This window comes from Lemur catta, chromosome 5 (genome assembly GCF_020740605.2).
Source record: "Lemur catta isolate mLemCat1 chromosome 5, mLemCat1.pri, whole genome shotgun sequence".
Taxonomy (NCBI): Eukaryota; Metazoa; Chordata; class Mammalia; order Primates; family Lemuridae; genus Lemur; species Lemur catta.
In genome coordinates, this window is record NC_059132.1 from 16,588,070 (window position 1) to 16,601,973 (window position 13,904).

A 13,904-nucleotide genomic window follows, 5' to 3' on the forward strand; every position below is an offset into this window, starting at 1 on the left:
GCCCTCTTCTGACACCTGAAGGCTGGCGGCAGGAGGCACAGAGCTTGGGGGGCCATGGGCAGTCCCAGTCAGGACACCCAGGCTTGGCTCTGTTTGCAGCAGGGGTGGGAACCGAGTTCCCAAGTCACACTCTAGCCCAGTGCAGCAACCTGGGTCATCCTGGGGTGGCCTGCAGAGGGCTGGAATAGGCAGGGACATGGAGGAAGGCCCCCCCCCCCCGCCCCGTCCCCCACTTAATCCTGGGTCACAAATAGCCAGGGTAATCCCGGAACTTAATGTTGAGCCTTGAAGGAAGAGATGGAGTTGTCCAGGGGGAGGTGGGCTCAACACGTCCAGGCTGGACAAAGCCCAGGGTCTGTTCTGGGAACAATGGGACCCCCAATTGATCCAGGCCGGCTTGAGGGCGGGGGGTCTGTCTTTCCTGAACTGCTTCCCACCGGCTCGATGGATCTCAGATCTGGAGTTCTGACCCCCTCCCCGTACGCTCCCTCCCGGACCGCTCCCCGCCTGCTCCCCTGCGCCCAGGCAAGGCCGGATCCAACACGAGAGCTCTGGGCATGGTCATGGGCATGGAAGAATTCTCGCGCTCTGAGCGGAGAGCGGGCCAGTGGGCGTGCTCGGCAGCACCCAGGAGCCCCCTTTCTTGGGGGAGCCCAGTCCCTACCCGACACCTAGCTCCAGGTCGGGACCACAACCCTGCCGGAAGTTCCCGGGGTGAGTCCGGCGGCCTCCTGGCTGTCGAGGGTGCTCCCCGCCTCCCTGCCGAGCCCCAAGGTAAGTGGGGTCCCCAAGAAGTTCCGAAGCCCCCACTCGCCCGCCGCCCCGGTCCCAGCTTACTTGTCGCGGCGGCCGCTGAGTTCCTGGAGGGCACCAAGCCGTTGCGAGTCGCGGAGGCGGGGCACGTGCCAGGTGTCGCCGGTGCAGCTCTAGCAGGCCAACGTTCTGGTACCTCAGCGCGCCCTCGGCGTTCCAGCTCCCGCTGCGCCGACCATCCGGGTCAGCTCCTGCAGGTACCGGCCGCCTTGCCCGGGGCTCGGCCGCGCCGGCCACCGCCCCTGCCGAACGCACGCCGCGCCTCAGATGAGCCGGGGCGCAGGGCGGCGGCGCGGGGTTCAGCACGGGGAGCGCGGGGGCGCGGGGCTGGCGCTGCCCATCCTCAGTTCCCGCCTCCGCTGGGGCCGCCCGCATGCCGTCGCGTCTCCCGCTCCCCGCGTTGCCGCGCTCTGCCACCGAATGCCGCTTCTCCCTGGACAATTGCAAAAGCGGCTAGCAAAGCACAGGCCGGCCCTGGTTTGTCAGACCCCGGCCGTTTCCAGTCACCAGGCCACACTGGGCCACTCAGGGCCGCGCACAATAGAGGAAAGTCCAAGGAAGCCCTTCCCCCACAGCACCTTCTGCCTTCCCGGCCGCCCGCCCCGGCTCCCTACCTCTACCCCAGGGACACCGGCGCCCCGCGGCTCCGCCGTGGGGGCACTCCAATGCCCGTCCGCGCGCCACTGGGCTCCCGCGCTCTGTTTGCCCGGGGCGTCGGGGCCCTGGCAGGGGAAACCGGGCTGTGCTGCTGTCCCCACCGGCCCGCGTACGCACTTGCTGCTGCTTCCCGCGTCAGCAGAGTCCTGTCTTCTGAGGTGCAGGGGCGGTAGGTTGTCCCTGGGCTGGAGCGACGGCTGCCTTCGTCGCCTGTGCTCATCGCTCATCCCGCCGCCTCTAGCGCCGCTGCAGCAGCTTCGCCTCAACTGCCCAGATCTGCTCAACTACTTTCTGGAGATCGGGTGACAGGGAGGGAGAAGCAGGCTGGGTGCGCGGGAGCTGGCGCTGCCAGGGCTGCTGTGGCTTAGGCTGCCGCCGCTGCCACCGTCAACCCCGGACGTCCAGAGGCGGCCAAAAAGAGAGGAGGGGAGGAGGAGGACAGAAGCCAAGGAGGAGGAAGAGGGGTTGAGGTTGCAGAGGCTCTTCTCTCGGTTTGGGATCAGGAGTTGAGGGCACCGGGAGCACTTGGGAGGCGGCTTGGAAAGGGAAGAGACTTGGAGTGAATTGTGTCCCTTGAAAGGTTAGTCCGGGAAACAATTCCTCCTCCTCTTCCCCCCACCCGACCTGCACAGAGAGAGAGAGAGAGAGGGAGGGACGAAGGGAGGGAAAGAAAGTGTCTTGGGCAGTCGGAAAGTAAAGAGAAGATGGGTGAGGAGATTCCCCCAGGATAGGGTCAGGCTCTGAGCATAACCAAGGGACAGAGCAGGGGGTGGCACTGCCCCTCCTCGGGTGGCGGGAGCAGGCGGCAGCGGCACCGGAGAGTCAGAGGGGAACGGGCCGCTGCTGGCTCCTGCATCCTGCCCCAAGAGCGCCTGCCCGGGTGGAGGTTCTACTTCCTGCCCCAGGATTCAAGTGGGACGAGTGTGTGTTTGCTTGCGGAGCAGGTGGCGCCCGGGCAGACGGGGAAGTACCCACCTCTAATACTGGGTGGATAAAGGGGAGGGGGCTGCGCAGGAAGAAAAGGAGGGAGTGGAGAGGCCAGGCGGACCGCCCAGCCAAGAGAGGCAGGGTCGAAATACCACTGCCTTAGCGAAGGCGGCGATGGCGCCCGGTTGCCACCCAGAGCCCGGCTCACGTGCTCCCAGCCGGCGGCGGGGTTAAAGCTAGGCCAGGGATCCGGGGCGGCTCTCCTGGGGCCTCGCCCCACCCGCCGCCGGAGGTCGCCCTGCGCAGTTGTCCTGGGAAGGTGCGCAAACGTGACTATCCCAGAGCCACCTCTCCAGGATCACCCTTGACCTGCGCCTCCACAGCGCGGAGCCAGCACTTGGCAGGAAGGCGCTAGCGGCACCCGCGGCCGCGTTCTAGCTCCCTGGGGGTGGAAAGGGGCTGCAGGGTAGGAGCGGGCCCTGGCAGCCCGGCCCCGTCTGGGAGCGCGCTCCCCACGGGGCGCGGGCGAGCGCTCACGCACAGACACGTGCACACAGATACACACGCGTGTACACACACGCACTCTTACTGGCACAGAGATCCACACGCACACTCGCCAACACGGATGCACTCGCCAACACGCGCATTTGCTGCACACACAGGCACACGGCAGGCACACGGAGCGCGCCAGCTTCGGTGAGCTCTTTCCCAGGCCGTGGCGCTGGCGGTGTAAGAGGGATCTAGCAGGTTCCTAACCCCACAGCTGCCCGACTTTCCCTACAACTTACCTCAATTGAACCTTCGCCTAAGAACTCCCTTTCTGCCAAGTCCCGATGCTGTGCCCAGGGCTGTCTCTGGGTTAGGTGAACACCGTAACGGCCACAGTCCCTGCTCTCAAGGCGGAGCACTGTTGAAAATGAACCTCTTTTCATCCTTGAGTAACACAAAGCTCTGAAAAGTTAGGTTCAGGTTTTCACACATGGCAACCAAAATTATTCTGGACTAATTCCGAAACAAAAACTTTTCCCCGGGGAAGAATTTTTTTCCCAAGACACAAACCGCAGCGGGAACAAACGCGCCCCCGGCAGCCCCTGGCGGGGAGTTGGGCGCCTCCGCCCCGCCCCGCTTCGCTTACAGTGGCGGGAACCCAGGCTTCCTCCCGGTCTGGGAACGCTCCGCTGCGGCGGCGAGGGAGCCCCGTCACTCGGCTACAGCCCCGCGGACAGGGGAGGGACGGGTCTGACGGAAACCAAAGGTTTTCTGTCAGGATTTCGCAGAAAAGATGGTGGTATCGTCGTGCAGGCGCGCCCCCAGAGCGCGCATGCGCCGCGGCCCGGGGCGTGGCATCGCGGTAAGCTCGGGGCCTGAGCTCACCTGGGACCCTATTTGCAAAGGGGCGGGGCGAATCAGGATGGGAAAAGGGTCCGGCGCTGCAGGGGTGGAGCCAGTGTCTGATTGACAGCCCAGAGGCCAATGAGGGAAGAAACGGCTGCTCAACGAACGCACTGTCTACCGTTGAACTGTCACGGGCTCATAGAAGTTCTAATGGGTTTTACCCGTCAGTTCTTAATCTGGCTGGGCTTGGCCAAGCGCTTTCAAACTTACCTTCGCTGGCGATTTCTACAAAGTTTGGGGGACCCTATCACCCATCTTGTCTAGAGCACTTTGGGGAGCGCTATTACCCATGTCCATTTTACAGATGCGGCAACTGAAGCTTCCAGGCGCTAATCCAAGCAAGGACACAGCTGGGATCCCTGTCTAGCCAATCTGACCCTACAGCCCATCCTGTTAAGGGGTCTGCAATTCTACTGGCCTTTAGAACTGGAAATCAGGGCGGAGCAGGGTCCCGTAAAGAGACTGGGATGAATGTGGCTGAGCAGATTGCTGGCGGAAGTGTCATAGGAGTGGACAGAAATACTGATAAATAGCTGGCTGGGTCCTACCCAGTGTGAGAGCTGAGAGGATGGAGATGGGAGGGGAGACAGGAGAGAGGAAGGTGAGAATGTGGCCGCTATGGGCCAGGCTGTCCCCCGGCTGCAGGAGCCTGGCAGCACCGCAGCATGATGTGGCTTTGGGTTAACAGCAGGTGCAGAAAAGCTGTTCTCTTGGGGCTGTGTGTTTTCCAGGTGTGAAGTTAAGCATTTTAGGAGCATAGCAGTGTTGTAGTACCTAGAAGACAGTTGCCTCAGTCTGCTGGGGCTGTCATAACAACACACCATAGACAAGGTGGCTTGGACAAATTTATTTTCTCACAGCCCCAGAGGCTGAGAAGTGTGAGATCAATGTGCTGGCAGATGTAGTTCCTGGTGATGTCTTTCTGGCCACCATCTATCTGTCCTCCCATGGTGGACCAAGATGTCTCTCTCTCTTTCTCCCCTTATAAAGCCATCAGTTGTGTTGGATTATGACCACACCCCTATGACCTCCTTTAACCTTAACTGCCTCCTTAAAAGCCTTATCTCCAAATACAGTCACATTGGGGGTTAGGCCTTCAACACATGAATTTGGGGAGACACAGCCCATTTCATAAGACATGGGGAGGTTAAACAAAGTTTTTAATGAAGATGAATCAGAACATTTAAATAAATAAACAAATAAACCTTGCTGGTAGTAAACTGAGCATGGCCTAATTTGCTGTGTGTTTGGGGGTTTTGTGTGTTTTGTGGCTATGGTGTGTGCTATAATGCCTGGCCGATTTTTCTATTTTTAGTAGAGATGGGGTCTCGCTCTTGCTCAGGTTGGTCTTGAACTCCTGAGCTCAAGTGATCCTCCCATCTCAGCCTCCCAGAGTGCTAGGATTACAGTTGTGAGCCACCGTGCCCAGCCTGCTATGTTTTTTCTTTACTACCCCTATTAAGTAAGATTGTAGGTATATGTGACTGTAATATAAGTTTGTAGTTTATAGTAATTTTTCACAGTCCTGTGGACCAGCGCTCCTCACCCCTACAATTCTCTACCACTGATAAAAGGCACTTACGAGCTCAAGGGAAAAGACGTGATCCAAAGGACAGGCTGAGGTCCTGAAATTTGATACCTACTGGCACATAATCTCACCTCTTTTGATTCTCATGAGTCCTGAGAGGACTCGGAGTCCTCTGAAAGGGACTTGGAATTTGACACCTCAGATGTGCCCAAGCACAGCTTTGTGGGTTTTACTTCAAGCAGCCAGTGAGGTAAGGACAGCTCAAACATTTTTCTGGCTCCAGCCACGGTAGGACACCTTCATCTACACAGCTGGCTGGGCACCTACCCAGCAAAGTTTCCTGTGAGCACAGCCTGACAGTTCATGCACAGCTGCAGGTCTGGTTCCCACGTCCCAAGTGTGACCCAGAACTTCTCCACTCCCACAACCACTGGTCCAGCTTTAACCCTCTTTGTACACTCACTCCTCTTCCTTTCTCTCCCGGAGATTGCCATTCTCTTTATTATTTCCTTTCTTCTTGAGTACCCTCTCTCCTCTCGGTTTATGCAGACATCTTAGAACCCCTCAGGTTGCTACAAGTCAAAATCTTAAACGACAAGCTGTCATGTGCACAGTGCTGTCCTGTACCCACGTGCCGCAGGTACAGGATACAGGATGTGTTCAATATGTAGGAAAGAATTATTGTCAATTTTATATCTGTGTGAATTATACTGAAATTAAAAATCTTTAATTTAAAAACATCAGATTGCGGCCGGGCGCGGTGGCTCACGCCTGTAATTCTAGCTCTGGGAGGCCGAGGCGGGTGGATCGCTAGAGGTCAGGAGTTCGAGACCAGCCTGAGCAAGAGTGAGACCCCGTCTCTACTAAAAATAGAAAGAAATTATCTGGCCAACTAAAAATATATATACAAAAAAATGAGCCCGGCATGGTGGCTCATGCCTGTAGTCCCAGCTACTCGGGAGGCTGAGGCAGTAGGATCGCTTAAGCCCAGGAGTCTGAGGTTGCTGTGAGCTAGGCTGATGCCACGGCACTCACTCTAGCCCGGGCAACAAAGTGAGATTCTGTCTCAAAAAAAAAAAAAAAAAAATCAGATCGCATATCAAGCCCATGATGAAACAGGAACACTCAGCCTGTCCTGTCTTCCCCAGCAAAAGCAAGTTCACGGTGACTGAGTGATCCTCTTGGTGTGGAGAGGCTGCCACCCCGGTCTAAGCAATGCAGCATCCTCAGGGTGACAGCCGAGGCCCAGGGCTCCAGCACGCTCCTGGTGAGCAACAAACAGGGCCACGGCCACCTGCGTGCCAGGATCACCATCAGGGCCGACCTACCCCTCAAGGTGAGCCAGGGTCCCTGCCCTTCAGCACTCACCCTGCCCAGTCCTTCCCTGATGGGAATTACTCACTTGCTCTAACAAATCTGTGTGAAAACCCAATTGTTCAGAGTAGCTTTTGGCATAACCTCGTCTCCCTGTGATTTCCTGGCTGAAAGGAGGAACTGATGCAGAAGGAGCAGAGCCTCCCCCACGGGGACAGTGGTTGCTGACATCCATGTGATCACGTGAGACAGCACTTGGCAGGCTTGGCAGGGTGCTGACCTGCCAGGCTCTCTTGACAAAGGCAGGACTGTGGGCTTCAAAGGCTTCGAAATGTTTGCAACAGGGGTCAGAGCACAGGGGCGCTTCTGGCCCACTCCAGAGTTGCCCTTCAGAGTCCTTACAGGTCCCCAGCATTGGGACAGTGGCCTTTGGTGTGTTTGGTTCCCAGCTCTCCTGGGACCTGCGTGCGGGGTGGATTCTGCCACTTGCCTGATGTCTGTGAATCCCTCTTCCCACCTGAGGAGGGAGGCGGTCGAGGCGTGTGCATGCGGAGCACACGGCCTCAGCCTCCACACCGGCTCCCGAGCCTGAGTCCAGGGCTGCTGCACAGCCACTGTGTACTCTGCTCATTTAACTTCTCTGGCCTCACCTTCCTGCCTGTGAAGTAGGGCTGGACAGCACCTGCCCCATAGGGTTGTGCTGAGGGTGAGCTGAGCTAATAAATGGAACAGGCTTAGAAAGCAGCCTGGGAGGGAGTCAGTGCTCAGCAAGGGTTAGTTAGTGAAATATGACTAAGAACAACTGGGCCTTCATCCAAGGGTGGTTGTGAAGGCTTCACGGAAGGGCTACACACAGTGGGCTGCTGAATGCACCTGTCACTGTGTTTGAACCCTGCCTCGTCCACAAGAGGCCAGAGAGGGATAGTTGGTGGGGAGTTCCTGCTCCTGGAGGAGCCCCCACCCTCCCAGGCTGGGCCAGGCAGCCCTCGCATTTCCCTGCCACCCAGGGTCAACCTCGCAGACGGCACTGGTCCCCGTGGTTTGTAATATTCTTTTTCCCTGTCTCCCATCAGAAGCACGCTCAGTGACCTTAGGATCTTCCATCTCTGCCCCTCTAGCCCTGGGCATCGTGCCCGATACAGAGCAGACACCAACCAAGCGTGGTTTTTTTTGTTTAGAATGGATGAGGGGATGTGTCCAGGGCCACCCAGCCAGGCCTGAAACCGAGGCCTCCTGACCACCAGAGCAAACACAGCAAGTCTTGCAGGTGTCTGCCCTGTCCCTCCTGCTCCAGCCATCCAGTCACGCAGCACCTATCTATGACACCTTCCTGTGCCAGTGCCTGCTCTAGGCCTGAGATGCAGCAGAGCAGAAAACGCGCAGAAACCTGACATTCAAGCAGAGAGAGAGAGAGAGAGAGAGAGAGAGGGAGAGGGAGAGAGGGTCCCTAAACCACCTAAAGAACTAATGTATTTTGTCTCTGCTGGCCATGGAGAAAGGAAAGCATGCAGGGGTGATGGGAGAGGCAGTTTAAAATGAGAAGGTTAAATCGCCTCCCTGAGCAGGTGCGAATGTTCTGAGAGCAGAGTGGAGGTGACAGAAATCCCCAAGAGGACAACAGTTATTCTTGGGGACCCCCTGCCACACCTTCTAAGAGAAGGAGCATTTCACCAGGAGCCTGCGGTGGGGGGAGTGGGGGGGGATTCTTTAGGGCCCTTCCTGGCTGCCGGGCTGGAGCAGCAGAGGCCAAGGCTTGAGCTCACTGTCATGAGCTGGGATGTAAGGTTGAGGAAATGGTAGACATGTCCCTCAGCAGTGTGGCTACCTGACTGGACAAATGACAGAGAAAGATGAGTGTGGGTCTCATATCTTTTAGTTTTTATTTCTGCACAGACAGCAGTTGAGATCAAGGTAATTGACAGGGAACAAAACCCAAAATGACAGGAGCTTAACCAGTAGAGTAGTTTATTTGTCTGTCACACATGAGGTTTCATGCAGGGTTGGTCTGGCTGGTCTCTATTCATAAGGGATCCAGGCTTCTGTCTTTCCACTTCATCATTGTATTATGTGGCTTGCATCCTTTAGGTTGCCTCCCCCCCCCCCATTGTCCAAAATGGTTGCTGCAGCTCCAGCTGTCACATCTGGATTCCACATAGCCTGAAGGAGAAAGTGCTCACCTCTCAGCTGACCTAGTTTCCTTTATTAGCCTTATCAGAAGTTTAGAAGAATAATTTCCACCTACGTCTCATCGATCAGAAGTTTGCCCATTAGCCAAACGAGCTGCAAGAGAAACTGGGAAATGTGTTCTCTGTGCAGTTTACCACCCTGTAAAAAACAGGGTTTCTTTGCCTAGGGAACAGGGGGTGTAGGAACTTGGAGGGAAGCTAACAGTCACTGTTGCAACCAGTGTTAGCTAGAGCATGCGTCAGTTCACTCTGCAGACAGTCGTGGACACTGTTGGTGCCAGGCCCAGGCTGGGGAGACAGGATCTAGGGAGAAGTCCCACCCTCTGCCCTGGGAGGCTGCCAGCCTGTGGGGAAGGCAGGCTCTGGGACAGCTGCAGCAAGCGTGGTGGAGGTCATGAGTCCCAGGGGGCAGGTGGAGGATGAACAAAGTAGTAGCAGGAGAAGCCGGGGCAGGGCGCCTGGCTGGTGGGGCACTCGAGGCCCGGTGTTGTGCCTGCTCCAGGGGGACAGCTGAGCCTGTGCAGGTTCCCCGGTGAGGGGCAGGAGGGTTTTGAGTGATGTCGTAGGACTTGGGTGCCCTCCAGCAGCAGCGAGCAGCCGGTGCAGTCGGGGCAGCGCTAGTGTCAGCTCAACACACCAGACCCCTGCAGCTGGCTTGGGAGGAGAACAGGCACGTCTTGAAAGTCACTGGTACACAAGCACTCGGGAGAGAGACCGTCTTCAGATCTCTCTGCAGGAGCTGCTGTGCCCTCCCCGGGCCAGACTACACCTGACTCCTCCGTCGGCTTGGCCATGGGGCACTCGTGCTTGCCAGATACCTGCTTCCCGCCGCAGTCACCAACCCCAGTTTGTCTGCTGCAGAGGTTTGGCACGCCTTGTCCCACCTGTGGGTCACTGTGCGAGCCCGTAAGTGCATGCGTCCGCAGGCCCCAGCCGGCTCCTTCACTCCATGGGTGTCCGTGTAGACTGTACACTCTGACCTGGGGGCTCTGGGCCAAGCAGGTGTGAGTGGGGCCCTCACCCCGACTGTCCAGCCCCTCTAGGCCTGCTCTTCCCCAGGGGCAGGCTGCAGGCGGGCATTGCGTTGGCCCACAGTTGGCCATGGCCTCGTGGATCTGACAGTGCTGGCCTTGTCCCTTCAACAGGACCCTCCCGTGCCCGTGTCGGCTTCCATAGAGCTCATCCTGGTGGAGGATGTGAGGGTGAGTCCAGAAGAAGTGACCACCTACAACCACCCTGGCCTCCAGGTACGGCCCTTGCCCTGCCACAGTCCTACCAGGGTGAGACCCACTGGGGGGGCCCCTCGCCCTCCGACATGCAGCCCGACCCCTCCCTGCGTCTCTCTCCTGCAGGCGGAGCTGCACGTCAGAGAAGCCTGGGGATGTTTCTTCCTCAACATGAGCCCCGCAGACGTAGCCAAGGGGCCTCCCAGGAGGCCAGGGGAGTCACCGCGGTGAGTTGGCTTTAGTTCCTCTCCTGGGCCACTGTGGGGTTAGTGGATTGACTATTTGATAAGCTGGCACCTAACCACACCAGCTAGAAGTAGCAGGGCCTTTAGATTGTCCACTTCATTCAGCAACTTTGGTCATCGCCGTGCTGCCTCTGTGGGTTTTATTCCACATCCACACACTACTTGCGCCGTTAGTTACCTAATGGTTTCCTTTGAATCACTCTTTTAATCAAAACTAAAACATTATTGCATAAGCACCACTATAAACAACTACAGAGAAAATCGTTTTTGGAGGCTGCATCAGCTTTTTCTATTAAGATTTTTTCCCGTGTTTCTTTTCTGACCCTCTCCCTACTCTCGCGAGTACTGACTTAGCTATGCCCGTGGGATGGAAGGCTTCAGCATTCTGCCTTTTCCAATGATGCTATCCTAAGGTTTTGTATTTTTTCCTGCTGCGATATAGGCTAGGTGATAACTTTTATGCTGTCATTTGTACTTTAGCCGTTCTCTTTTTGTAGAGCATGTGGGTTGTTTAAAACATTTTGTTTTTTAAAAAAATATAGCAAAGAATAGGATAAAAAGAGCAAAACCAAACGCCAGTGTCCTACGTGTCTGCACATCTGCGTGGTGGATCACTAGGGAATCGTGAAAATTGAACTCACCTTTAAAGGAAGCTCTTCCCACTGAATGTGCAGTGAAACCACTCCCGTAAGCCACCAATGCCAAGGCTCAGCACTGACACCCACCCCTATGACTTCAGTATAAATTACAGATGGGCACCAGGCTGCAGGACAATCTGAGGGACAGATTCTGTGCTGTACCGCAAAGTGCACAAAAGTGCTTGATGAATTTTACATATGAAAGCACCATGTGTAAACACAATCCAGATCAAAATGTTGAGCATTTTCAGCACCCCAGAATATCCTACCGTGCTTCCTCTTAACCTCAGCCTCCCCACACCCAAAAGTAATGATGGTGCAGATTTCTGCCCTGGTGGATCAGCTGTGCCGGCTCCTGAACTCTGTGTCACTGGCACAACACAACATGTACCTTCTTGTATCTTTTCTGTGTGAGACTCACCCACGTTGTTACCTGCAGCTGTAGTCTGTTCTATTTCCTTGCTGTGCAGTGTTCCATTCCTTGCAAATGTTACCACTGATGTTTCCATTCCTTTGCTTTGGTGCTTACAAAGTGTCATTTTGTGAGGATGTGCACTTTTTTAAACAAACGGACGTTATTTCTTTAGAGCAGTTACAGGTTCACAGCAAAATGAGCTGTGTGAAAGTGCAGAGTTCCCGTGTCCCCCTCCCCCCACAAACACACAGCCTCGCCCACTGCCCACATCCCCCACCAGACAGGCACATTGTTACACTCGGTGACCCTACACTGCCACGTCATTGTCAGCCACGCTGACTCCTTTAGCATTAGGGAGGGCGCTCTGTCTTAAACCCCTGATGACTCTTCTTGCTCTGGACTCTGCTGTGATCCCTGCTTTCTTTGATTAGTGTTAGCATGATGTGTTCTTCTCCATCCACTTACTTTTCATCTGACGTGTCTTTGTATTTAAAGTGGGTTCCTGGTAGACAACCTGCAGTCAGGGCTTGTTTTTTGGTGCACTCTGACAATCTTCATCCTGTATTTTAATCATTGACATTTAAAGTAATTATTGACACAGTTGTGTAACAGGGAATGGCCTGGAAAGAAAAAAAAAAAGAGTTTCTGTCTTTTTAAAACTTGCCCCACCCTTTTTGGAACTGCAGCCTGGCCTGCACCCCTGGGGCAGGTTCAGTCTTTTATTAAAACTCCCAGGCGGTGCCAGCCCCCCAGGCAGGCAGCTGGGGAGTTCAGAGCTTTGCCTTTGCAGACGTGGGACAGTTAGAATAGTTAACCACAGGAATTGCCTGAAGCTGAGAACCCTCCGGTTAGAAGCTCTGTATTTTGCCTACATGGAGGAAAACACTGGATTTTGAGAAGATAGTCTGCTTTTTCCTCCCTTTGCTGACAAAGGTAATAAATCTCCTTCCCCCAAAGACTTGTCCTTGTTCTTTGGATTTGGAAGAACAAATCCTGGACAAGTGCCCAATTTTCCGTAACAGATTTTGGCATCTCTGGGTGGGCCCATTGGCTTCCTGGCAGAATCGCACCCTGCCATTGCTGGAGGAGGCAGGGAAAGCTCCTTCTTCCCATCCTCCTCCTTCAACTGGCTCCTCTTCCTCCTCGGTGCACAGCACAGGGGGACCTTAGATCACAGTGGCCGCTCCCATCCCAGGGGCTCATTAGGAAGGCAGGCTCTCGGCCCACCCCAGACCTGCCCATCAGAACGTGCATCTCAGCAAGACCCCTGGGGACTTCTACGCACTTTCCTAATCTCAGGGTAATCTGAGTTAATCGAGTAGAAAATGCAGATGAGCAAGAAGAAAAGAGAGCTCACCTGCAGCCCCTTTCCTGATTGCTAATTCCCATTTGCTCTTCTTTCTGCCGAGAGTTTTCCCTGTGCACAGGCACAGAAACAGCTTTTCCTTACAGAAACGTCAGGAAGCTGGAGAGATTGTTACCTGTGTTCTTCATGCATGGAAACACATCAGGGCATCTTGCCATGTCGGCAAGTACGGTCTACATCCATGACTCATTCAGTTATACATTGACTCAACAAATATTCAGTGCTTCCTGTGTGCCAGGCCCTGCGCTAGCTTCTGGGTTTACACTGGGGAATAAAACAATTATAGTCCACTCCGGGGAAAAGATAAACGAAGAATCACACTGTACACGGAGCATGGGCAATGTGAGGCTTTCCTGGAAGTCCCGTGTTACTGAGGGATCTGACCTGGTCAGGGGGGGTCTGCCAGGGAGGCGACGGCTGCGCTGGCCTTGGAAGAGTGAGTGGCGGTCACCCCAGTGGGGCGGGGCGGGGAGAGCGTTGCAGGCAGCAGGCACAGTGCTGGGGGCTGCAGGCTGGATGGAGGAGTGCACAGGCCGGCTGTGCGTGCACGTACAGCACCGCTGACTTGCCATCTCCAGGGAACGGGCTTGTTCCCAATGTTTTGGTGTCATAAGCAAGGCTGAAATGAACATCGTGCTGCAGACAACCGTGGGCTTACTGACGACTTCCCTAGCACGGCCTCCCAGCTGCGGGTGTGTGCTTTCCTGTGGGTGGGTCTTGAGAGTCGTTGAGGCAAAATCCCAACCTGGATTTACTCCCTGCACGCCCCTCCCGGAAGCAGCCACCCCAACTCTGTGCCTCTCTCTGCTCCAGTCCACATCAGAGGTGTCAACTGTGGTTGGCCAGGAACAGCCTGGGACAGGGACCAAAGCTGTTCTGAGGGCAGAAAGGATGAAAGCAGCTGAGTTCCCTGCTGGTGGGACGGTGGTCCTCACAATCCTGCACTTACCTCACTGGGTCTGGGACCCCAGAGGCCTCCAACCCATCCCTACCCTCCCACAACTCGCTGTCCAGTGTGGAGTCAGCCCAGGCGCACACCAGGGCCAGAGTGGGGACAGTCCTGGGGAAGCTCAGACAAGGCTCCACTGTGGGGGAGGGGGGATGATCGGGGAGGACTCCCTGGAAGAGGCATCCTGGATCAGGCAGGGCTCAGGCATCTTGAAGGAGTAGTACAAGGGAAACAGGACAGTGTTC

General features: G+C 55.9%; 1 long non-coding RNA gene across 1 annotated transcript; it reads right to left on the reverse strand.

Annotated features, from left to right (window-relative positions):
* Positions 1–1,109: 1,109 nt before the first annotated feature.
* Positions 1,110–3,688, reverse strand: LOC123638877. Its single transcript, XR_006735499.1, has 4 exons — positions 3,533–3,688; positions 3,186–3,304; positions 1,588–1,761; positions 1,110–1,246 (listed from the first exon to the last, which is right to left on the reverse strand). It is a non-coding gene; the product is annotated as an uncharacterized LOC123638877 (long non-coding RNA).
* Positions 3,689–13,904: the final 10,216 nt, after the last annotated feature.